The sequence below is a fragment of the Peromyscus eremicus genome, chromosome 8b (genome assembly GCF_949786415.1).
Source record: "Peromyscus eremicus chromosome 8b, PerEre_H2_v1, whole genome shotgun sequence".
NCBI lineage: Eukaryota > Metazoa > Chordata > Mammalia > Rodentia > Cricetidae > Peromyscus > Peromyscus eremicus.
In genome coordinates, this window is record NC_081424.1 from 38,168,349 (window position 1) to 38,194,612 (window position 26,264).

The window sequence follows — 26,264 nt, forward strand, 5'->3', positions numbered from 1 at the left end:
TTTTAATATATTTGCATGTAAACTTTGCTGTGGGATGTATGGCAAATGTGTTGCTGATTGGTCAATAAAACACTGATTGGCCATTGGCTAGGCAGGAAGTATAGGCCGGACAAGGAGGAGAATAAAGCTGGGAAGTGGAAGGCTGAGTCAGAGAGACACTGCCAGCCGCCACGATGAGAAACAGCATGTGAAGATGCTGGTAAGCCACGAGCCATGTGGCAAGGTATAGATTAAAGGAAATGGATTAATTTAAGCTATAAGAACAGTTAGCAAGAAGCCTGCCATGGCCATACAGTTTGAAAGCAACATAAGTCTCTGTGTTTACTTGGTCGGGTCTGAGAGGCTGTGGGACTGGCAGGTGAAAGAGATTTGCCCTGACTGTGGGCCAGGCAGGAAAACTCTAGCTACAAAACTTAATGACCAGCTAAAACTAGTAGTTGTTTCAAATTTATAGAGTGGTTTTATGTCCTGTAGGTGCAGGGCATTGTAGTTACCAGAGCAGGGTAATATTAGCTCTTAACTGTCCATTATAAGTATAAATAACTCCTCACTCTATGGAGAAGATTGCTAGCCAGGGGAAGAAGCTTGGGGAAACTATAGTATGGCTGAGTCGATCGAGGCAATTGAACTGGTCACTGTTATGCATTTGACTAAGAATGCAAAGGATATTGTGCCCCTACTTTTTAGGTATGAATTTATGAAGCCTTTTGCAAGGATTGGAGGAAACAAACTAAAGTGAGGAAATGCCATCGTCTTCCCACATAATAAACATCTGTGTGCACATACTGGAACATTATGATTGTAGGTGGACAACATTTGTCATTATTTTTAGAATCTAGTAATCAGGCAGTAGATTACAACTGGTTTCATTCTGAAATTCTGACTCCATTAGGCCTCTGCTTTTTTTTTTTTTTCTTCAGCTTTAAAAATATTTGAAACATTGTGTAGCTAGAGTTTTCCTGCCTGGCCCACAGTCAGGACAAATCTCTGTACCCGCCAGTCCCACAGCCGCTCAGACCCGACCAAGTAAACACAGAGACTTATATTGGTTACAAACTGTATGGCCGTGGCAGGCTTCTTACTAATTGTTCTTACAGCTTAAATTAATCCATTTCTATAAATCTATACCTTGCCACGTGGGTCGTGGCTTACCGGCATCTTCACATGCTGTTTGTCATGGTGGCAGCTGGCAGTGTCTCTCTGACTCAGCCTTCCACTTCCCAGCTTTATTCTCCTCCTTGTCCCGCCTATACTTCCTGCCTAGCCAGTGGCCAATCAGTGTTTTATTTATTGACCAATCAGCAACACATTTGCCATACAGACCATCCCACAGCAACCTTGATCATAGTATATTCAGTTTTCAGTGGGCCTGAGTTATACTTTTATAAATTCCTGTTTCATGGCTGAACAAGGTTCATCACACAATTCATTCTGAATACAACCTTTGAGCTAACTCTACCTTAATTCACTTAACAAGTCTGTGTAGATGTAGTTAGTGTTTGCCTTGCATTTTAGGACCCATTTTAAATTAGTTCCTTAGATTTCCTTGAGCAAGTTATTTAAGTTCTCTAACCCTAGTTTCTGCATATGTAAAATGAGATTATAGTCCCTACCATAAACGTGAAGCAAGATAGCTATTAAAGGGAGTATATTAGGACAGTTCCAAGGAGTTTATAGTGTTAGTTATTTGTCTTAGATCCTGGAAAATAATCTCTGGAAAGGGATTTATGGGCAGGAGGTTTATTGTGGAGTGCTCTTCATTAGGGGGAGATGGAAGGAGGCAGGGTTGGGCAGCGGGGAGAGTTGACCTGTGTTGTAGGCACTCCAGAGATAGGGTGGCTTTTCAATGTATTTAAGTTCATTGAACTGTGAGGACAGGGGTCTCTCTCTCTCTCTCTCTCTCTCTCTCTCTCTCTCTCTCATCTATTGTTGGTCATTTGGATTTGGTTTGCTCCTCGGAGGATGGTAGACCTTGAGGTGGCCTCTCTGCTGGAGAACGTATGTGGAGAGGAACTTGTTTCCCTGGCATTTTCCAGGTTCTTCCCTTAGACTACCAGTGCCATCACAAAGGGCAGTGTGGCATAAATAAACATGTCTCACAACTGCTAAATAGGTTTCGTGGGCCACACTGGGGATAACCACTGTATAGCTTTATTCTGATGGGAAGATAGGTTCTGAATCATGCATCAGTTTATCAGTACACTTTTTGAGTACCACCTATTTTCTATGAACAGGATTTGTATTTTTCTTTATTTTTTGATCAGTAAATAAACATACCTTATAGCCAGGTTTGTAGTATACTTCAAATGTGTTGCCCCTTTTAGACATTTATTTTATCCATACATTTTTAAGTTACCTGAATGAATTAGAAGGAAAATAAGGAGTATTGGCCCGTTTCTTTTTTTCTTTTCTTTTTTCCCCCCACCACCTTTTTTTTTTTTTTTTTTTTGAGACAGTCTTGCTTTGTAGCCCAGGCTTTCCTCAGTTGTGATTTCCTTGCTTCTGCCTCCTGAGTTCCCAAGTGCTTGGGTAACAGGCGTGGTCACAGCACCTGGCTGGACATTGTCTTTTGAAGTTCGCATGGAGAATTCCAGCCAGCTGAGCTACATAAGAATCTGCCTCAAAACCATCAACCAAACCAAAAACTAGGAGACAAAACTGCCATTTATCTTGTAGCTTAGTCTTCTTAGGAATTTCCTTCAAGCTTTTAGCTGTGCACAGTTAACTTAATTAGTTCAGTTAAAGATTGTGAAGGTAACTGAAGGATAAGAGAGGGAGAAAATCTGGCCTGAGGATTATAGTGACCACGTCCCATACATTCTGAAGAGATTTATTTAAAATAGTGGTTCTCAACTTTCCTAATGCTGTGGCCCTTTCTGTGGTCCTCATGTTGTGGTGAGCTCCAACCATAAAATTTTTATTGACACTTCATAATTGTTATGAATTGTAATATAAATATCTTATATGCAGAATATCTGATATGTGATCCCTGTGAAGGGTCATTTGAGGTTGAGTACTCCTGAATTAGAATACTGTGTTAGCTTGGAGATGTAGTTCAGTGGTAGAGCACCTGGGGAAGGGAAGGGGAGGAAGAAAGAAAGGAGAGCCAGAGAGATAGCTTAGTAGTGAAGTTGTTCTTGGAGAGGATCTGTCTTTGATTTCAGCACCCAGATGATGGCCCACAACTGTCTGTAACTCCAGTTCCAGAGCATCTGACACCCTCTTCTGGTCTCTGTGGGCACTGCATATGTGTGGTACACAGACAAAGAAGGGTACCAGCAAAATACCTATATACATAAACCAAAGATACATAAATCTAAAAAAATTTTAAGAAAGAAAATAGTTGTGATATTCCAAATTCTTTTCACATTTCTAGTCAAAATATAATCCCACCACTGAGAAATCACTAATGTTAGTATTTTGACATACTTTTCAAGCTTAATTTTTTTTTTTCATATAGACTTTTTCCCCTAGGAAGAGCTATTTAAGTTTTCTCTTAAAGATTTTTCAAAAAACATTTTAATCCCATATTTGAATTATTAAAAAACACTAAAATTAGAAGAACTAAGAAGATTAATGCAGAAATTAAATACATGAAAAAGAAAAATACAATAATAAAAGACTCAGGTTTATAAATTCATTTAAAAATAAGTCTGTGTTTAGCTTTAATCCTCTCCCCAAGATTTGATCATAATTCTTGTATTATTTTTAATTTAAATTTTATTTTACATATATGGGTGTTTTGTTTGCATGTGTGTTTGTATACCACTTGCATGCCTGGTGCCTGCAGAAGCCACAAGAAGCCATCAGGTCCCCTGGACCTGGAGTTCAGGACAGTTGTGAGCTGCCATGTGGGTGCTAGGAATCAAATCTGGGACCTCTGCAAGGGCAGCTGGCAGTCCCAGCTGCTGAGCCATCTTTCCAGCCCCACAGTTCTTTTGTTTTATTCAGTTGTGAAGCAAAATATGTTTGTGATTACACGAAATACTTAATTCATTAGAAAATCTATTATAGGATTAAGAACTGTTAATGCGTAGTTAATGAAGGTCATTAAGTACACAACACAATTGGTCAGCTACTATCCTGTTTTCTTTAGTTCTCCCAAGGAAAATTATTAAAATTTACCTTCAGCACAATAACCCTTATGTGTACCTATAAGCAAAATGAGCTTTTGTGTATATAGTTTCTTTACTGTTCCTAATTTTATTCTGAAAGCCAAATTTACCCAGACTGTAATTACTATATTAACTTTGTGCTGTATAATTGTGTGTTATTCTTCAAAGTAGTAGTACAGCCATCAGGTTCTATTTCACTTGGAGCTTAGTAAAAATGCTAATTTATTAACAAATCTATCTTATGATATTGGCCAATGTGTAGTGTCTAAGTTCTAATAATATAATATATGGAAATAATAAATAATAAAAATAACTATAATATATAATAAATAGGATATAATATAAATTTTATATAGACATGCATATATATCGTTTTTCTCTCTGTTTCAAGGGAGTTCTTTATATCTTAACTTTGCCTGGCTAAAACTAAAGCTTTAGTAACTTCATTGCAAGGCCATGTTGTCAGTGACTTTTAGTTTGCTTTGAGCAAAGGCTTGCTGAGGGTATCTTTTATAATTCACCAAAGTCAGCAAATAGGAGTGTAGATGTAACCAACCTTCTTATTAAATAAGAAACACAGAACCAATGCAAAGAAGAAAGCCAAGAGGTCAGAGCTAAGAGCTAAAACCTTACCCTTCCTCCTGCAGTGGTCCTACCTCTCCGAACTCACTACCCCTGTGTTAATGTCTTTATATAGTGTTCCTGTTCTGCCTTCTCATTGGTTGTAAACCCAACCACATGACCACCTCATCACGGCCTGTCTGTATAGGCCTCCAGGTTTTCCTTGCTTGGTATTGAGATTAAAGGCATGTGTGTCCAATAATGGCTGTATCCCTGAACACACAGAGACTTACCCAGCTCTGCATACCAAGTGCTGGGATTACAAGTGTACGCCACCACTGCCCTGCTTTCCTATGGCTTGCTAATAGCTCTGACCCCCGGGCAACTTTATTTATTAACATACAAATAACATTTTAATACAAATAAAATATCACCATATAGGAGTCAGTGATGGCAGTTGTGTAGTGGCCTTATTTGAGTTAGAAGCACTAATCCTTTGCCTTGCCTTTCTTTTTTAATTTCTTATATGGGGATTATACTATAATTACATCATTTCTCTGTCTCTTTCATTGCTCCAAACCCTCCCATACACCCTTCCTTATTCTCTTTCAAATTCATGGCTTCTTTTTCATTAATTGTTGTTGCATGTATATATGTATATACTTATATATTCCTGGTATAACCTTCTCAGACAGTATAATGTTAGTCTGTATGTTTTCAGGGCTGACCATTTGGAATTGGGTAACCAGTTGGTGTACTCTACCCTGGGAAAGACTATTTCCTCCCACTTTCAGCATTCCTTGGTTCTTTATGCAGGGCTGAGGCCTTATGATCAACCCTCACCCTTACCCATCCACTTTGGTCTGTCTCGTTGTTGCCTTTGTTCAGCTCATGTTGGTGAAATTGTATGGGTGTAGTTTCTGACATTGCTAGGAGACACAATCTCCCAGCAAACTTTCTGATCCCCTGGCTCTTAGACTCTTTCTGCCCCCTCTTCTGCAAGGATCCCTGAGCCTAGATGTGGGACTTGTTTTATTGATCTATCCATTGGGACTGGGCTCCACAACTGCGTCTTGGTTGGTTGTGATTTTCTGTACTGGTCTTCATCATTACAAAGAGAAGTTTCCTTGAGGAGGGGTGAACATTACACTTACCTGTGGGTATAAGGACAAATATTTAGAATGTTGTTAGAGATCATGCTGGTTGAGTAAAGTGGTGGTTGTAGGTTCTTCTCCAAGATCCATGACTTCACTAGCCCCGAGTGGTTGGCTAGACTTCTGGTACCAAGCATGATTTCACTCTTGTTGAACAAGTCTTAAGTCCAATTAGAGACCTATTGTATGGTGATATTTTATTTGTGCTGAAATGTGCTTTTATTTGTATGTTAATAAATAAAGTTGCCTGGGGATCAGAGCTAAAAGCAAGCCATTTAGCAGAAGTCCAGCGGTGCTGGCACACACCCTTAATCCAATCACATGGCAGGCAGAGTCTCTGTGTGGTCAAGGACACAACTAAGTGGTGACCCAAACCTCTAACCCCAGTACCAACCATAGAGACCTAGAGGTCTGTATAGACAGGCAGTGACGAGGAAATCATGTGGTTAGGTTTAGAGCCAATGAGAAGGTAGAACAGAAAGGCAATAAAAAGGTCACATAGGAGAAGGTCTCGTTCTCAGGGGAAGGACGGCTGCGATTGGTAAGCTAAAGGTAGTCTTGGGCTTCGCTAGTGCTCTGATCTCTTAGGCTTTAACTCCGTATTTGGCTCTGCATTTCTTATTTACTAAGACCGTTTAGAATTTCATCTACACTATTGGTTATTGCCAAGGGATGAGTGGCACTACTGACCCTTAAGGGTTATCACGCCATATTGGTTGTTGATGTCATTCATAGGTGTCATAGCTGGGCAGAACTGTTTGTTGCTTTGCTCCTTTGGAAGCTTTCGTGGTGACTTCTGGTACTAGTTCTCAGGGAAGAAGCATTCAGGTCAGTTCGAGCCCAGGAGCCTCTGGGTCCTGTGTCAGAAATACATGATGTCTCCAGTAATAGGAACTTACCGTCCACTTCTAGGAGCAGCCAATGGCAATAGCAATAGTTTGTAATGTTTGGAGAGTCTCTTGGACACTTCCTGGTCAGGGCCTGCTCTATGGATTGTGCTTTTTTTTTAAATCAAAGCATTCTCAAAGGGCAGAAAAGATAGAAAGGGTATACTTTGTCATTTTTCTAAGGTTATTAATCCCATCTATATTGTTAATCACCTTCTAAGCACTAGCTGGCTTCTTAATGCTGGTGCATTGGAAGTTAAATTTCAACAGAAGTTTTAGGTGAGATCTAGGTTGTGTTTCTGTTTGTTTGTTTGTTTGTTTCTGAGACAGGGTTTCTCTGTGTAGTTTTGGTGCCTGTCCTGGATCTCGCTCTATAGACCAGGCTGGCCTGGAATTCAGAGAGATCCACCTGGCTCTGCCTCCTGAGTGCTGGGATCAAAGGCATGCACCACCACTGCCCCGCAAGACCTAGGTTTTTAAACTATAGCTCTGGTTTACCTATGGACTTGGTATGTCAAAAGATAATCGTTCCAGGTATGTTGGTGCATACCTTTCATCCCAGAACTCAGAAAGCAGAGACAGGTAGATCTCTGTGAGTTGAAGGCAAGCCTAGGCTATAAAGTGAGACCCTGCCTTTAAAAAAAAGTAAGTCTATTTTTAAATGAATTTTAATACACAGATTGTGCCGTAGAAAAGTTGTGCCAGTTTGATATTGCTCTGCATGGTGCCTTTTCTCCATGGCCTTTTTAGTCCCTGGTTCCTAGTTTTACAAGCATGCTGGAGAATTTCTCATACCCCTAAAGGTCTCAACAAAGGAGAGTGCTGTTTGGATTCAGTGCTTAGAGCAGGTGCTGTTGTGCTTAGGGGAGGCTGGGGATTTGGTAGCTTGTAGGAATCAACAAATTATGTGTTAATGGCAATAGTGAATTAGTAACTGGTGATAATGAAGATGCAAGCATAGATGTTGAAATTCTGTCTTGCACCATTCTAATGTAAACGTTGAAGATGGCTTTGGCATTATATGGGTTTTTATTTAGGCAATGCTTTGACTATAAATAGTCTTTCCTTCTGCCATCATTTCTCTCTAGTTTAACTGGAAACAGATCAGATGACTGAAGGAAAAAAATAAGGTGTGAAACAGTTATGTCTTCCTTGTGCAAAAATAAACACAATAAGTTATTGCATTGTACTACAGCAGCAGCTGTGAAATGAGCAGGAGCATGTGTAGTATAGTACTGCTTTAACTACAGGGACTGGAGGTGAAGATGGAGAGGTGAAAGGAGATGTGGAGTTGATGAAGGTTGATCTATTTAGGCAACAGCTAGAGTTCATCCCATTAGTATGTTCCTTGTTTTATTCATTCACTCATCTACTAGACATTTACTGTGTTCTAAGACTGGAAGTATACTCTTGGGAGCACCAGAATCCACATTCTTAAAGATGTTCTAAGTTGGAGGAAGTGAGAAAGGGCTTGAGTTTTAGTTGCTGTTGCTGTATTAGGATGGAGCTGAATAGTCAACTTGGTTGTTTGGTAGCCAGTGAACTACCCACCGTCTAACAAAGATTTTAACCAGGGACAGCTGCAGTAGTCATTGATAAGCTTGTCAAGTAGTTGTATAGTTTGACAAGATGATTTTATTTGGATACAGCAAGTTGGGATTTGGAAGTCAAATCTGCCATGGCTCTTTGTGATTTTCCAGAATGGCAGTAGGCATGTGACATCCCTGTGATCTCTGACCCATGAAAGGTTAGCTGGTTGAGGTTAACGCCAGAATTAAATGCCAAGGGTGGAAGCCTAGGACCTTGTACCCCAGAAGAGGGGCTTGTCCTTTTAACGTATTTTTTTTTCACCTTCATAGAAGGTGGCTATCCTTGTGTATAGTTGGAATAATGTGTCATTTTATTTTTTTATCATCTTATTAGTTCTAAAGTAGTAAATTCCGGTGAGAGGCAGTGCCGTTCTGTAAAGAGTGGTTGTGTGTGTGTGTGTGTGTGTGTGTGTGTGTGTGTGTGTGTGTATGTGTATGTATGTATTTTAACTTTGTTTCAGAAGCCCCCATTTCTCAGTATTTAGTAGATAGCAACTTGCTCTGTCTTGTCACTATGTGCTTTAGTTTGACTGTTCTTGAGAGCTTTTAAACTGTAAAAAGTGAGTAGTGTTCCTAATACTTATCAATTACATTGTAATTCATCAGATGTGGAAAGGGGAAGCTAATTATTTGTATTCTTACACTTAGGAAGATAAAACTCGAATAGTCTAAGAAAACTATGTTAAGAAGAAGCTTTAACAAGATTACTTGGTGAGGAAGTGTGAATGTTAATCATATAATTGCTTAGACTGCATTGGATAATTTAGCATGGTTCTCAACTATAGTCAATAAAGTGAGTTCATGGTGAAATTGTCAGGGAGGATAAATATTTCCTCTACCTTCTTAGGTTCAGGCCTTGAGGCACTGCAAATTAGATTGTCACAGAAATGTGTGGACAAAGTCATGGATAGAATTTTAGGCTTACTTTCCAATTTAATGGTAAGGAGTAAGTGGGGAAGGGGCTCTTTTGGGGAAAGTCATTTATTATTTTTGTGGAATGATAAATGGGCTCTTAAAATATATGGAAGATATCAAAGACTTGTGATGGTGTCTCTTTTGTGGTGTAGAGACTCACTTCTGGTAGTAAGAATCAGCGTCATTAAGGAGATTGTTGGTAATTGAGTTCTTCTGGTGGGAAAAGGGGGGATTGCTCTGCTTTTAGGCAGATAAGAGATTTCCAAAACTGAAAGCTTTCAACACAAAATACTTTTGTAAAGAAATTTTTTTTTTTTTTTTTTTACTGTAATGGCATATGCTGGACTTTCAAAATATGTTGGCACTGAAATTATATCACCCTCCCTCCCGGCAAAGAGCAGTTACAAATAGTAAAAGATAACCCACATGTCGTAATTCAGAATTTCTATTTCTTTCATTTCATTGACAATTTACTAGGTGCAGAATGCCTTAAGGTATAAGCTTGTATAAAACTAATCAAGAGGATGCATTCTGGCTAAAGTTAATGGGACATCAGATTACTATTGTAAAGTAAGGTGGTCATACTTTAATGTATGTTTTTCCCTAGAGATAAGTATAGGTTTGGTTATACTTTAGATCATACTCCTTCAGGTTATAAGAACATATCAGGAGGGCCTTTCTGGTGTTGAGATGGACTCACAAGCTCTGTTTGACATTACTTAGTGAGCATTTCTGAGTGTGGAGATCATTTTGATGTGATACTCATAAAATTTGATTATAACAAAACTTACTACTTGTTATGGCTAACACTGTCTGGGCAGAAATGGAAAGTGGGCAGTGTACAGAATTAAGTTCTAGCTGTTTTTTTCTGAGAGCAGATGTGGCCTGTCATCTGAGAGACTAGGCCTGGGATAGTTGGCAGTGGTTGTTAATGAACAAATATGGTGAGTCTAGAGCAGTGATACCAGAAGTCACGGAGAGAGCTTGGCATTGAAAGGTAGAAGTGTCCTTCGGTGCCTGAAGAAGAAATATGCATACCTAACACATGGGGCAACTCAAAACTCTTCTTCCAAAGGGTTTTTTAAAAAGCTCCGTCTATGTGTCCTTACCCTGCAGTGCTTATGGTAAAGTGGCAGTAAAGGCCCAGTAGGGGACAGCTTCCGGTCAACAGAATAGAATTTCTTGTCTTTTCTCCCTCCTCTTTCTCTGCTCTCCTTTCTCTCCTCCCTTGCTTGGGATTGAACCCAGTGCTTCCTCATACTTGCAAGGTAACCATACACCACTAAACTATACACTAGCCTGTGGAATATTTATTTATTCATATTGTCTGGCATGAATTTTGAAAACCAATTTTTTTTTAGTTCACCACTTTTCAACATTGACATAGAATTCCAGCCACTTTGAAAAAGAACAGTCATTCAAATTGGAAAGGAAGGGAAAATGATCCTTGAACATTGATAACATGACCTTATATATGGAAAAATCCTAATGACTATACACCAAAAATTAAAATTAGTAAATGAATTTGGCGAAATTCCAGAATATAAGATCAACACATAGAATGCTAGCATTTTTATACACTAGCTATGAACAAATTAAGAAGGAAATTAAGAAAAAATTCATTTATAATGCCATAAAATGATTTCAATATTTAGAAATAAGTTTAACCAAGGAGAAGAAAAGCTTAAAGCCTGAAAATCACAAAATATTGCTACAAAAAAAAGATAAAGAAGACAAGTAAACAGAAAGCAGATCTGTGTTCATAGATTGGAAAATTCTATAGTAAAATTTGAGCACCATTTTTATCTTTGACAGTCACATAAATGAAAAAAAATCACATCTCATTTGCATTTGTAGGATTATCAGTGAGTGAACATATTGTCTGTATATTGGTTATTTCTATTTTCCTGTTAATGGGTTGGGTTGGTTGGTTTGTTTTGTCTTACAAGTTTTTGTGTTTTATTGATTTTCACAGTCTTTGTATATTCAGGATTTTATTTTGCATCTGTTTGTTCTATTTTACTATTTGTCTTTCAGTTTTAAGTTGGTCTATACTAGCTAGAAATGTTTTGTATGACTATATACTGTCTACATAGAGACAGCATCTGGGGGGAATTTTGAAAATTTGTGCATAGCATAAAGTTTATGACACTTGAGACAACATTACTGGTTGCACAGTAATGCTTAAGTTTATGGACTTCTGAGTACTTTGGGTTTGCCAACTACTGATCTGACTACAGTTCCTACTGCCCTCCTTTGTGACCCTCTTCATTCCTTGGCACTACAGTCTAGTAGACAGCTGAGCTCAGTGCTCAACACCTGACTCTCAGATTCTGTGCAGTTTTATGCCATCTAAGTAGCATGTTGCAGCTGTAGATAAGGCTCCAATTCCCTCTTCTCATGAGCCAGGTTGCAAACTGAGGCCTCTTAAGGCCAAATTGCCTATTCTTGGTTATAATAACACACTGAAATTCACAGTCAGAAGGAAGGTTTTATTTTTCTCATTCAGGCACTTGAACTGAAATGGCATGTGTGTGTTAATAAAATAAGAACATGTGCTCAGTTGAATCAAGAGTTTATTCATGCACTGTGCATGATGCTGATCTAGGCACCCCCACACCTTCTTAAATCTCACTGCATATTCTAAAGAGTGTGAGATTGAGAGTACAGGTTAGAGTTGTACATTGGTGTTGCCATTTTGCAAGATTACTGAACCTTTCCAACCTACTTTTTAAAAGTAGTGCCTCTCTCTCTCTCTCTGGGGGGGGGAGAGGAGAGAGAGGAGAGAGAGAGAGTATTGTTTCTGATGTGTAGTGTGTTATGCATTGTTCTACAGTACACATAGGTCAAAGGACGACTCTGGAGTGGGTTCTCTCTTTGCACCTTTGTATGGATTTCTGGGATCAAACTCAGGTCGTCAGGCTTGCATCATTGGGTGACAATCACCTTTACCCACTGAGCCATCTCACTGGCCCTAAACCTGAATTTTATATAGAGAAAGTGAGGGTAACATGATATTGCTTGTGATGAGCCCTCTGCAAACCATAAAGCTGTTTGAAAAAGCTATTTGTTGTGCCATGATCTGGGGGTTTAGTGCTTTCTAGATGGGTTTTTCCTTCTCAGTTTCTGAAGGAGGGTGGCTGCTTTCCAGCTAGTGATGAATGCATACTCTGATTTGTTGGAAGTATCCAGGACAGACCTTGGCCTTCCTCCAAGGAGTTCACAGTGAATGCTAATCTTCCAAAATTCATGCGTTGCTTTTGTAGGGGGAGGGGACTTTTGTTTCTCTACACATTTGGATATGAGAGCTCTTACTGTGTAGATTTCCCTAGAGAACCTTCCTGTTGGTCTCAGGCAAAACCAGGTTACTTGAGAGAATCTTTCTAGAATTTCTGCAAAAGGCTTTATGGTACAATTTAATTTCTAGATTTTTTGTTAATTAGTTTATAAATGATACTTCATTTTTTTCCCCCTTCAGTTTTGAAATGAGCAAATTTGAATGTTGGAGAATGCCCATAATACCAAACTATATCTGTTGCACAGAAGTTAGAAAATGAATATTTAGTCATTGTGGCCTCCCTATCTTAAATAATCAGTGAGAGTCTATAAGCTTAGAACATTTTATGGACTCCTCTTAAAGGTTTGTATCGTAGCAGACTGCATTGAGTGTCTATGTGTGGTAAACTGCTAGGCCAAGAAGACATCATCAGGACTGATTCTTGGGTGGTTTCACATTCCCGTATGTGGGTATAAGATTGAGACATGCCCTCTCCTCTACAAGCCATTCCTTGTTGTAACAGACTCTGAGGACTTGTTGGCTGCTGATAGTGCATTTGAGAATTGTTCTGTTCAGTTTGGCTCTAGGCAAAGGCTTGTCCTCCCTGTGTCCTAAGAGAATGACTGTTAAACTCATAGCTAGAAAGTTCTTACCAGATTAGTTTGAAGGGAAAATGGGGGTAGAAGGTATGGTATTTTGGAGCTTTCAGCTCAGCAAAATAAGTAAATAAATAAAATTGTTTATTTTAAGATATATGGGTGTAGTGTAGAGGAAAGGAATTAACTATGTTGTGATAAGATTGTATTGGTTTAAACTCAAATCATCTGTAGAGTTGGTGTGTTAACCCAACAGGATACACCTTAAAGTCGCTGAACTTGGTCTCAGTGCCCAGTGCTTTTCTCCTAGTGTCTAATTTGATATTCTCCATACCGACAGAATTGTGTTTCTTAATTTTCTTTCCAAGGAAAATTGTTCCTCTCTATTGAATGACAAGTGAGCCTTTGTTTGTGATTTTCCCCCCTTGTCTCGAACTTAGCAGCTCTATTAGCTAGAGTAGATTTACCTCCTTGTCTTTTTTTGTTTATATAAATTGAAAGGTTAGAGTCATTGGGTTTAAATAGTTCTTTAATGTAGTTTAGCTTAGGAGTTAAGTGAGTTTGGTGTTAAGTATGAGCACTGAACATTTGGAATAGACTGTTCTTAGTTACAGAGCTTTATGTATCATAGTCTATCTGGTTACTCAATATTATTATCACTATCTCTGTGCTTTTTATTTTAAGTGGTACTAGGGATTCAAACCAGGGCCATGAGCATGCCAGGCAAGTATTTTACCACTGAGCCACATCCCCAGCCCAGCTCTTTATTAATCTATATGCTGATGTGTGGGGTTGGAAGAAGGAAGGCCACCAAGAAGCTGAATACCCTTAAGCATATGACCAAAGTATCCTTGCTGTGTTAAGGAATTGTTTGTAGACTGTGCATGAAGGGCTCGCCTTATTTTTATTCTGTGAAACTATGTTATTTTTAGAGAAACATTCAGAAAAAAGCATGGATCGTTTTCTCTATTCTGATACACTAAAACAGCCATGTTTTGCGTCATTTGGGTCTTGATATGGCTTATGTTAGAAAGTGAAAATAGGAAATTTTCCATCTTAGGGAGATTATTGATGTATCTTTCTTACTGATGTCAGCATGTTGGAGCCCAAATGGGAATTTAAAAATGGGTAAAATACCTTTCTGTATTTAGTTTGAATTTGAAGCTAGGTTGGCTTTTAGGTTTTAATTGAATTTAAGAAAAGAGTAGGCCTATATGGAGAATAGAGTGAATATGCTGAGATAACATTAGAAGTCTGTGATGTTAAATACAGTTGAAGATGTGCTTGGCCTTGGGTTTCTTGTTTCTGTTTATTTGGTATGTGAAGCTTCCATGTTTATTTGTATAGAGTTGGTTGCTTGAGTAATAACCTTGTATAAATCTAAGCAAAAAACATAGTTGTCAGAACATAATTTTATATATATATTTTTTTGGTTTTTTGAGACAGGGTTTCTCTGTGTAGCTTTGCGCCTTTCCTGGGACTCACTTGGTAGTCCAGGCTGGCCTCAAACTCACAGAGATCCGCCTGGCTTTGCCTCCCGAGTGCTGGGATTAAAGGCGTGCGCCACCACCACCCGGCTATATATTCATTTTGCTAATTTGCTAATTTGAACTAATTGAAAGAAGTTAACAAAATATTTTTTAAGTACTAATTTGCCTTTATGTGTAAAATTGAGTGTTTTAATTTTAAGTGGAGAAAAATTACTCAAACTTACTTGAAAAAATTTAAATCTTACTAAGTTTTCACTTTTAAAAAGCTTACCAGTTGATAAAGAAAGAATCCTTAAATACCCAGTAGGTTGAGCTATGCATGTGCACTGGTGGGTGTCACTGAGCTCTTGTGTGCAGTTGTCTGTGTTCCTCTGGGTGCTGCAGTGAGTCAGTCACAGGAGGGGCCAAGCCAGCAGAGGCTTTGCTTATTACCTGGTGGTGAGCTGACAAATGGAAAATGTAGGCAGCGGCCTAGTTATAGAGTTCTTTGTGTATAATCTATGGACTTGTGGTTTTAGTCTGAGCTGCTCAGATTTCTAAATGTGTGTGACATGATTATAGCCCAATTTCAGAATGCTGATATAAAAACAGTAATTGAATTTTTGCTGTATATCTCTCTTTTTGTGCATTTTAAGTTGTCATACCCAGTTTTTGAAAGGTTTGACTAGATGAGAGGACAGTTGCCAGTTTAATGTAAGCATTGTCATTTTCATGTATTTAAGCAGAATCTAAATGATAGTAATTTGATAACTAACTACTTAAAAATAATGGATTGCGATTAATACAGAAACTTAGAACTGGTAGAAATGCAGAGAATAAGGGATTGTGGGGTACTCAGCCACAAATGGGACACCTGTATATTATGTCTTACCCAGAGCTCTGAGATTACCCTAGAAGAGGGGGTAGAAAGGTTGTAAGAGCCAGAGGTCATAGAGGACTGAAGCAAAACAGTGTCTTCTGGACATGACAGGACTCATGCGCTCATGAACTCAGAGCAACTGCGGTTGCTTACACAAGATCCAGCCAGACAACAATCTAGCATGGAGTGGAATCCTTTCATGAAGCCTCTGTCCTAACTGAGGTTAACTTGCAAGGAGAATAATAGCAAAATTGTCAAAATCAAGTTTTCAAACTCTGGAAATGAACCAAAGGCTTTCAGTAATTCTAAGAATGCTTTTTCAATAGAAGTAGGTGGTCAGAGTAATGTGTTTTAGCTTGCTTTTTCCCATCTTTTTTTTTTTTTTTTTTTTTAACCTCCATGTCAAGGTAGCTTTCAAAACTTGTAGCTTGGTAATCATGGAAGGTGAGATAGGTTTGGAATTTCTCTAAAAATCCTAGCCTGCTAAATTGTCACTGTTTAATCTGTCTAGAGCACTGGTTCTTAACCTTCCTAATGCTGCGACCCTTTAATATAGTTCCTCATGTTGTGGTTATCCCCAACCATAAAACTCTTTCATTGCTACTTCATAACTGTAATTTTGCTACTGTTAGAAATCATAATGTAAATAGCAGATGCAGGATATCTGACATGCTGCACTCAGAGGGGTTGTGACCCACAGGTTGAGAATCACTGGTCTAGAAGCTCTCTAGTAGGGCATGTCCCCTTGACCTGCTCAGAGTTCATCTACTAATGAAAAGCCTTGTTCTTGAGATGTGGGTGGAAGACACTTGCCAGCAGTTATTTATTACTGCAGCTGCCAGAGGTGACAATAACAATAGTTGGGGCTGACAAAAATTAGTCCATGAAACTTAAAAAAGAAAATTTGGGGAGTGAAGTGTCTTTATGGGGTCTTACAATCTCAAATGTAATCTTAAAATTCTTGAAAACCAGCCTGTGGGCAGGGAAGTATGCATGCCTTGAAAACCTTTATAAAGTAAGGCCCCGTTTCTGTCTGTGGCTAACCTCCAGGTTCCACAGGATCAGAATGTAAAGGTTAAAGGAGAATTTTAAGTTGCCATGCCTTTTGAAGGTATGCTTCAACATATGTACACATAACCTTGCTTCAAAGGGTATTATACTTAATTCAAGTTACTTAAGAAAGTCTGTGCAGGTACTCACTAAATTAACTGAACAGAGAGACTTTAGTGACTGCATAAGACAAAAAACTTCACCAAAATTACCTCAAGAATATTATCTAATCTGTATAGTAATAATAAGTAGCAATAACAAATCTTGGAAGAGAAGGAAATCAGCATTTGAGTTGCTACCTAATATTAAGCATCCAACTTAAAAAAAATACAAGGCAAACAAAAAAGGGAAAATATGATCTACTATTATTTTTACCATGTTCAACCCCCATAACAAACTCCACACTGGATATATATAACAATTATTTAAGACATTTCTTGAATTGGCCTACATCTTCAGCAGCTGATAGGAATTAGCGTATTTTCAGAGATGCCATGTATTTTCTTTTCTTCTACAGTGTGGTAATCATGTTTTGTCACTGTATCAAATTCTTAAGATAATCTATTTATAAGAAGAAGAGGTTGCTGGGTGTGGTAGCACATGATTTTATCCCATCACTTAGAAGACAGAGGCAGATAGATCTCTGAAGTTGAGGCCAGCCTGGTCTGCATAGTGAGTTGCAGTTTCAGGCTACATAGAGAGAGACCCTATTTCAAAAACAAACAAACAAAAAAACGTTAATTTTGGCATATGATTTTAGAAATTGTAGTTTCAGAAATTGGCCCTGTCGTTCTGCAACTGTACATCATCAAAACGTGGTAGACCCAGACCACTCGTATAGTGGCCAGAAAGTGAGAAAGACAGGAAACAGCTGGTAGCCCACAAATCCCCACTAGGCCACACTCTCAGTGACCCGAAAGCCTTCCATTTGGCCCCCACTTCTCAAAGTTCATCACATCCTGTTAACCAGGCTGAGCGTCAAGCCTTTAACACAGGGGCCCTTGTATTCCAGATCAAAAATAGAGTACATGTTGAAGTATTTGACCCTGAGATGAACTAGTTTACTACATCTGACCAAAACCAACCAACCAACCAGTCTAACCAGCTCTTGGGAGGCTAAGGCAGGAAGCTCAAGGATTTTGAGTTCAAGGACAGCCTGTGCTACATAGTGAGATACTCTTTCAAACTGCCCTCCCCTTCTCCCCAAAAAGCAGGTGGAGGTAGAGTTCAGCTGTAGAGAGTAGCTATGCCATGCCCTAGGCTTCCCCAGCAAAGAAGTAAGAAAAGGAAGGGAAAGGGGAAGGAGAAAAGAAGACAAAGAAATGAGAAGGGGAAAGTGGCAAGCACTGATGTCATATTAGCACACAGTGTATTATCAATATTGCCAAATGCTCATTTGTGTTTATCTTTCTGTCTTCCATACTATTTCGCTTCAATACAAAAAAAGATAAAAGAATCTACTAGACTGGCAGGGCTTGAAGTCATGTGTTACTTCAGAGGAAAGGGTGCTCACTGAATTTGCAATGAGGCCAACCAGGTGGCACCTTTCTCTGGCTGACTTTGAAAAAGGAGAGCTAGAACTTTGGTACCTATCAAATACAGGCTTTAATTCATATTTGGGTAAACTGAATTGGAAGTTATGAAAGCCGGTGGTGAAGAGACTTTTGTTTTAGTTATACACTCCTTTTCCACAATTAATTTAAATTGGCCTTCAAAAGAATAACATGGTATAAGGTAAATAATTAAATAATTAGAGTGCTAGTAATAGGGACATACTTACTAGGCAAGGTAGTGCTTTTCTTAAGCCATTAGTAGAGCTAGGTCACAAATTTAGCTTTCGTATTTTTACTACAAGGGGAGGAGGCAAACATAAGTAGTGGTGGTATGCTCTAGTCTTTATTAGATTAAAAAACAAAAACCAGTCACTTAACTATAAGACATTGTAAAACAGTGAACAATATCTTTTTTGTAAATAAACTACATTTATTTTGTTTGCTCCCATTATTAAAAGCACTTTGTCCAAGGGATGAAACAGTGTGGCCCAGTAACTAGCCCTTAGCCATTTGGCTTGAAAGGTCTGTTTTGTTTTTGCTTTTTTTCTTCATAGGAGTCCTACACCATGATGTCTCCAGTGTCCATATCCCATAAGAAAAATCCAGGACTGATTTAAGATGACACACTGTAGGGCAGACTGCCTATTGGAGAAATTGGAAGGATCCTTATGCATTTATCTATGACAGTCTTGTTGAGAAAACTTCCTTAGAGCTCTCTGAAGTATCTCCTATGTGAAGTTTACAGCTTGAATCTTAAAGCACTATTCTGGTTAAGTTTTTGTCAACTTGGCACAAGCTATAGAGCCCTCTGGGAAGAGGAAACCTTAGTTGAGAAAATGCCTCCAACAGATTGGCTTGTAGGTAAGCCTGCAGGACAGTCTTTGATTAGTGATTGATATGGGAGGGCCTAGCTCACTGTGGGTGGTGCCAATCCCTTGGCAAGTGGTTCTAAGTTGTGTAAGAAAGCAGGCCAAGCAAGCCTTGAATGAGCAAGCCAGTAAGCAGTGTTTCTCTGTGGTCTCAGCTTCAGTTCCTGCCTTGAATTCTTGACTTGACTTCCCTCAGTGATACAGTGTGAACTGAAAGTTGTAAGCTGAAGTAAACTTTTTGTTCCTGAAGTTGCTTTTGGTCTTGGTGTTTTTAAATCACAGCAATAGAAACCTTAACTAAGACAAGCATTTGGGAAATATATTATGCTTTTTTCCGTATGTCCTTGTTTTAGTTACTGTGATTATCATATCTATGAAATATGACTTAAAATTGCTTCTCAGTTGAGCTTCTAGAACATATTGAATAGTAGTGAATATTGGTTATATTTTCTGTTAGAAAGCTGGTCTTTACTGCTCACATTGCCAGATAATCATACAATCATACTTTATCTGTTGGACAGCTTAGGGAAGAGGTAAACCTCTTTGCATCTTCAACCATAGGAATTCCAGAGGTGGGGGAGGACAGGGACCTTCCTATAGGTTTTGTCCTTCAGACACCATTTGGGGGAGAAGAAGTACATTTTGAGGTAAGTGGGAATCTGTAATTTAGGCCAAATTTTGACTATTTGTTACTGACTAAAGAGAATATTGACAAAGATCATCAAAACCAAGCCTGTTTTCTTAACAAAAAGGCTTTAAAATTGTAGTGCAGTGCTAAAAAAATGGCATGAAGTCTGTAAAAATGAGATACAACATTTAACTGTCCAAAAAGCTCTCTGTGGATAATCCACATCTACATACATGCCCTTGCACATAAAAACCTAGTTTTAGGATGTGATGCAGTTTAGAGATCTGACCCTGCTTTTTCTTCAGAGGAGTGCTAGTAGAGCATTCAGATGCTCGAGTACCATGTAGTTTTCTAGTATCCTTAAGCTCTAAATCTGAGCAAGGGAAAAAGTAGCCTGCAAATTTATTGTCTAGGACAGTAAGAGCCTATTATATAAATCTAACTATACAAATCTCAAATCTCAAATAATGACATAAATAATATATATTTGGTTTTTTGAGACAGGGTTTCTCTGTGTAGCTTTGCGCCTTTCCTGGAACTCACTTGGTAGCCCAGGCTGGCCTCGAACTCACAGAGATCCACCTGGCTCTGCCTCCCGAGTGCTGGGATTAAAGGCGTGTGCCACCACCTCCCGGCAAATAATATTAATAAAAGCTTTACATTATGTGCAGAATTTTAGCAAACACATTACTCCAAATTTCTCCAAACACATTTCATATTTCTAAAGCTGGCAGGTCATTGAATTATAAAAATACGTTGTTACTCAATGGTCCTGCCTTTTTATCTCAGAACTACTAACTTTTGGCATTGTTATTATGTGAATGCTTAACCTTAATAGAAAGTCTTCAAAGATCTGGGTGATATTGTGTTATTTTGATGTTCACTGTTATAATTTAAAATTCTATACCCTTCAAAGTATTTGGGTGAATTGATATTAGTGTTTAAATCATTGTGAAAGTTAGTAACTTTGGAAGAGATGGGATGAAAGATATTATGACCTATCACACTGTTAATTTATGAGATAAACTGAGAAGTAGTAGAACTAAAGCTGACAAATTTAAGACACTATATCCAGATGCAACACAGTGATTACATATTTATGTGTTTTGAGCATGTTTTCTCCATGCTTGATCCCAGACTAAAGATGATTGTTTTTTGTTGTGGCAGGTCTTTAGGACCAGCTTCATGAATAAAATTTAGTTTTGTGCTTTATGAATCCCCTGTCACCCCAAGTTTGGAATAAAAGGGCTTAGGTTGGAAAAAAGATAATAACAAAGTACTTATTTTTCTGACATTGAGAACATCTTTAAGGTGTTAAAACAAGTCAATTAGTGAAATGTTTGGAGTATGCCATGCTGCTTTGTTTGTTGTGGAGAAAAAATACACTACTACTACTTTATAGCTTAAAAACGAATATGAGAAGTCACTATGTTGAAAGTAGTGAAGGCAAGATAATGGTAGCATTTTGACTGGGAACATTTAAATATGGTGCTTGGAGACTCACTACAGAGAGAGATGGCATAGGCTGGAGTCAGGAGTTCCTTTGGTCTAGAGTTTGTGGAAGGGATTTGAGGTTAAGAGAAAGCCAAGAGGAACCAGGTGAGAAAGAGGAGGGCGTGTACTTGTGTGTAGTGTAAGGGGTAAGTGAGAAGGGTTAATGTACACTTCTTGAAGTGTGTGCTACACTCCTCATCCCCCATGTGTCTAGGCAGGCTGCCTGTGTGGAAAGGTTGGTCGCCTTTGTTGTAGCGGTGTTACAAACTCAGTTCTTGATTTTTTTTTTTTTTTACATCAAGTGTTGCAAAATTAGCTTTTAGCAATAATGGCTTATAGTTAAATGAATGTGTTAAGCTCTATTTGAACCACTTCAATAACTTCTATAACTCATAGTGACCTTTGAGGTAGGCACTGTTATTTCTACCATTTTACACGTAAGAAAACAGAGGCATGGGGGCAGTTAATTGTCTTGTTCAAGGCCTGAAAAATAAATTGAGAGCTTAGTGTCATAGCTACATATATTGACTCCCACATCTGAAGCTAGAAAATGAAAACAGTTATCAAGAATTTCATGCTGTGAGAGGATACTACTTTTGACATGGAGTTTGTTCAGAAACATCCTGAAATTCATATTTGGTGTCCTGAGTACAGAAGGCTGGACTCACAGTTGTTTGAAGAAGTGAGGTGATAAAAAGGGGCTGGATATACATGCCTGTTCCCTCCTTTCTGTCTCTGTTCACTGTTGTGGGAATTCGTTTCCACCAATGGCTTTGGGAGTACAAACCCTAGGGCGTGGCTTTCTGTCTGCATATGTGACTCCTTAAGAGCGGAGGGAGTAGAGTGGTGTGCAGACAGAAAGCCACGCCCTAGGGTTTGTACCCACTAAAGCCATTGATGGAAACAAATTCCACAACAGTTCACCAGTCCCTCAGCTGCTCCTGAGCACTGCATTTGCTTGGTGGGTTCCTTCCATCAACAGAACATTTATTACATAGGGTCACAGGTGTACCAGGTTACATAAGACCTTGTCTCCACTGTAGACTTTAAAGGTCTAGAAAACCTTTAGAACTTCAGACGATCTTCCTGACCTAGCCCCACCTAGCTCTCTGTCTGCTTAGGATTCTTGAAATTGTCTTAAGAGTGCTGGAGAGAACTGAAAGCAGTACTACCTTATTTGTGGCACAGTTAGTGTGAATGGGAGCTGTCTGTCGGATGGGGTTTATAGGTGAGCAGTAAATGACTACTCTTTATTGTTTGAAATTTAAATTTGTTTTTATTTTTTGAAAGTTTCATACATGAATACTATATCATTTCTACTCTGGTCTCTCTTCCCTCCAACTCCTCCTGTATGCCCCCTTACTCTCTCTCAAATTCTTCTACCTCTTTAATTATTGTGTCACACACACACACACACACACACACACACACACACACACACATCTTTGCATACACACACACACTGCTGAGTTCATTTAGTGTTGCTCTTATGTATGTGTATTTAGGGTTGACCATTTGGGATTAGATAAATCTGTCAGGAGGCTTGTGCCTGGAGAAGACTAATCTCTTGCTCTTAGCAGCCAATGATTGCCTGCAGCCCTGCATTTAAGGGTGGGCCCTTGTGAGATTTCCCCCACCCATATTGGCATGTCAGCTAGTGCTGTCGTTCTGCAGGTTTTGTTTAGGCAACCATATTGTTGAGATTTCATGGATGCAGCTTCCTTGTGAGAATAGAAGACACTGTCTCACAATAGAGACATACTGGTCCATTGGCTCCTCTCCTCTTCTCCATAGTACTCCCACTTAGATGTAGGACTTGTGTTGTAGATGTATTATTAACTGGGGGTGGGCATCACATAGTCAGCTGTTCTCTGCATTTTGACCATTCACCAGACCCTTTAAAAGGTTATTTATTAGGCCTGAAGTAGGGGCAGTGTATAGGACGAGGATTTTGGGAAAGAGAAGACAGATGGACAAGTGACCTTAGCCCTGTTACTATTGTAGAGACTTGAAACTCTTCAGGGTTTTGCCCAGAATGAGCTGACCTTTGCATATTTTCTCTTGAGCATGGAGAAATAGAAACTGGGTCCTGAATACTTGATGATAAACCTATGAAAACAGACCCTGGAAGGTTATATACATGTTTGGGTATGTGTATGGGGGGTAGTATATGTGATGTGTGGTGTGTGTGTGTGTGTGTGTGTGGTATGTGTGTATACAGATTTGTGTGTATACACCTGTGTGCATGTGAAAAGCCAGAAGTTGACCTTGGGAGTCTTTATTGGGCTCCACTTTATTTTTTAAGATAGTGTCCTACTAAACATGGAGATCACTGATTGGCTAGCCAGCAAGCTCTAAGGATCTGCCTGTCTACCTCCTCCCTGCAGTACTGGGGTTAACAGATGAGGATCACTGCACCTGGCTTTTATGATGGTTCTGGGGATTCAAACTCATGCACTCGTGGGTGACAGCAAGCACTTTACTAGCTGAGCTGTTTCCTTAGCTCTGTAGACATCATACAATTTTTTTTTTAACATTGCTGACTGTATAAAAGAACATTTTTAGTTTCACTTGTTAGGTTGTTATGATTTATGTCCCAAGAGATGGTTCTGACACATGCTCTTACTGAATGTAGTTACTCTTCTTCATTAAAGGTCTTTAGCTGTGTCTGGTTAGTTCATCCCATTTATGTCTTTGTGGGACTGCTATTCTTAAGAAGTAAGGATTTTAAGTGGTACACGCCTTTAATCTCAGCACTAATAGAGCCAGGCTTATCTCATGAGTTTGAGGCCTGCTTTGGTCTATATAGTAAGGTCCAAGATAGCCAGGGCTATGTAGTGAGACCCTGTCTCAAGACAACAAAAGGGTTAGGGATTTTATATATAACTAATTTGTTGTAGATGAGATTTAGAATGCTATTGGTGCTATTTTCTTAGAGTCACAGAATCTTTTCCTAGAAGTTTTGGTTAGGAAATGGAGAATAGTGTGGCATCACCCACTTACTTAATTTCTAAGCACTTACTGTATGGTAAATCCAAAACAAATATAGGAAATACGATGGGGCAGTTTGCATTTAGTTGGGGAGTTAGCCACTAACTAAGGTTATGGTAGAAGTAATAGAAAACAATATAATGGAACTTTACAGTTTAGAAAGTCTACATACATCTGAGGTGAATAGGCAGATGTTTTTAATCTTCGCAGATGATAAATGGCTCAGGGTAGGTGAGCAGCAGAATTAGCACCTGAGCTCCATCTTTCTTACTCTTCTCTGTTGCTTATCCAGCATCAGAGGTGAGGGTACCAACAGAAGTCCCTGGGCTGTTCCTGATGTGCTCTCCCTTTTACTGTTTCTATCCCCTATTGCTTCATCTCCTGCCTTCCTCCCGTCCTCACTCTGGGGTTGGAGGTTGTGTCATAGAGTAAGGTGTCTGCTGCATTTATTACTTAACGGTAAGCAGGCTCTTGACTTTGTTTTTGTTTTTGTGGCCTAGCTATAAGGCCACATTACAGTGGCTGATGTGTAAACATGCAGGACTGACAGGGTGGAGTGGTGACTAATATTAGTCAGCTTTTCATTGCCATAGTGAAATACCTGTGGCAGGCTGCTTATGAAGATTTTGTTTGTTTAATTAATAGGTTTGTGGGTTCCAGGGCATGGTACCTGCATGGGCCTAGTTCTGTGCAGGGTCCTTATGATTGTATCACATTATGGTGTATGGTAATGATGGAAATAGTACAGGAACAGGTCATCAGTCAGTTAGGTTACTGTAATTACATTTCAGAGGTATTCCTCACTAAAAGAAGACAAACGTCAAGAAAGAGAGCAACCCAGTAACTGTACTGTTGCTCCAGAGACCAGAGTTTCCTTCCAAGAGCTCAGTTCCCATTAGCCCCCCCCCCCCCCCCCCCCCCCCCCCCCCCGACACCATATCCTCTCATGTTGCTGTAACGAGGACCAAGCCTCCAACACATGAATACATGGGGAGAACCCAACCATGTCCACACTATAGCAGGGCCTTTCAACATAGAAACGGCGAAGGAGAAGGCAGGCGAGACTGGCTGTGATGAGTTAGAGGGACAGGGATGTGTGGGCAGAGCTATGGACTTCCATCTCTCTCTATTGAGCTCGCGGTACAATTTGATGACTCTTCCAGCTTCAGAGCTCTGTTATACGGGAGGTGCTTGATATTCAGATTTGAATGTATCTATCTGCTGCTTTTGGAGGTGATGCAAATATAATTTCCTCTTATTAGTCCACCTTAGTCTGTCTGGTTTTTTTTTTTTTTTTTTTTTTGGTTTTTCGAGACAGGGTTTCTCTGTGTAGCTTTTGAAGCCTATCCTGAAACTCACTTTGTAGACCAGGCTGGCCTCGAACTCACAGAGATTCACCTGCCTCTGTCTCCTGAGCGCTGGGATCAAAGGCGTGTGCCACCACCGCCTGGCCCCCTGTCTGTTTTTTTAAGGCACCATTCTGAATATTGTGAATGAAGAGATCTTTCACACTTAATTAATTCTGAGTTCATATATATCATGGTTATTATTATTTTATTTCAGAGATATGAAGAATTGAAGATTAAAGCAACTGAATTTTGTTTAATTGACTAACATTTTAAAGGATACAATCCAGGTGACTATAGTTACCCAGTAGGAACCATTCTTAGGATTTTTTTTCAGCGTGCTTTAGTATATTTGGGTCTTTTTCCATATAGGGTTACAGCTCTTCCTTCTGCTTTTGTCACGTGTGAGTTTACATGCCAGTGTCTTTTATGCAACTTTATTCAGCCTCTGATTGTAAATGCCCTGGGCTAGGTGGTGCAGTTGGTGTCTGGAGGTAGGCCTTGAAGCAGTAGGCAGGAGAAACTAAGGTTTTGTAGATGTCACGCCCTATCTATTTTAAGCACCCTGTGTATATGCATGTATTTGTCATCAACAACCAAGTACTGTTTTTATCTGCATTTTTCACAGAAGAAACTGACGAGAAGTAACTTGTTCAAGAATTCCTAGCTTGTAAATCACATGTTCTCAACCTGTGGGTTGTGCCTCCTTTGGGGGTCAAACAACCCTTTCACAAGGGTCAACCTAAGATCAGAAAACACAGATATTACATTATGATTCATAACAGTAGGAAAATTACAGTTATGAAGTAGCAACGAAAATGGTTTTTATAGTTGGGGGTCACCACAACATGAGGAACTGTATTAAAGGGTCACAGCGTTAGGAACGTTGA

At 39.2% G+C, this 26,264-nt stretch overlaps 1 protein-coding gene across 1 annotated transcript in view; it reads left to right on the top strand.

Annotated features, from left to right (window-relative positions):
• Heca (hdc homolog, cell cycle regulator) overlaps positions 1 to 26,264 on the top strand; it is a 44,688-nt gene that overhangs the window by 3,278 nt on the left and 15,146 nt on the right. The window lies entirely within an intron of this gene.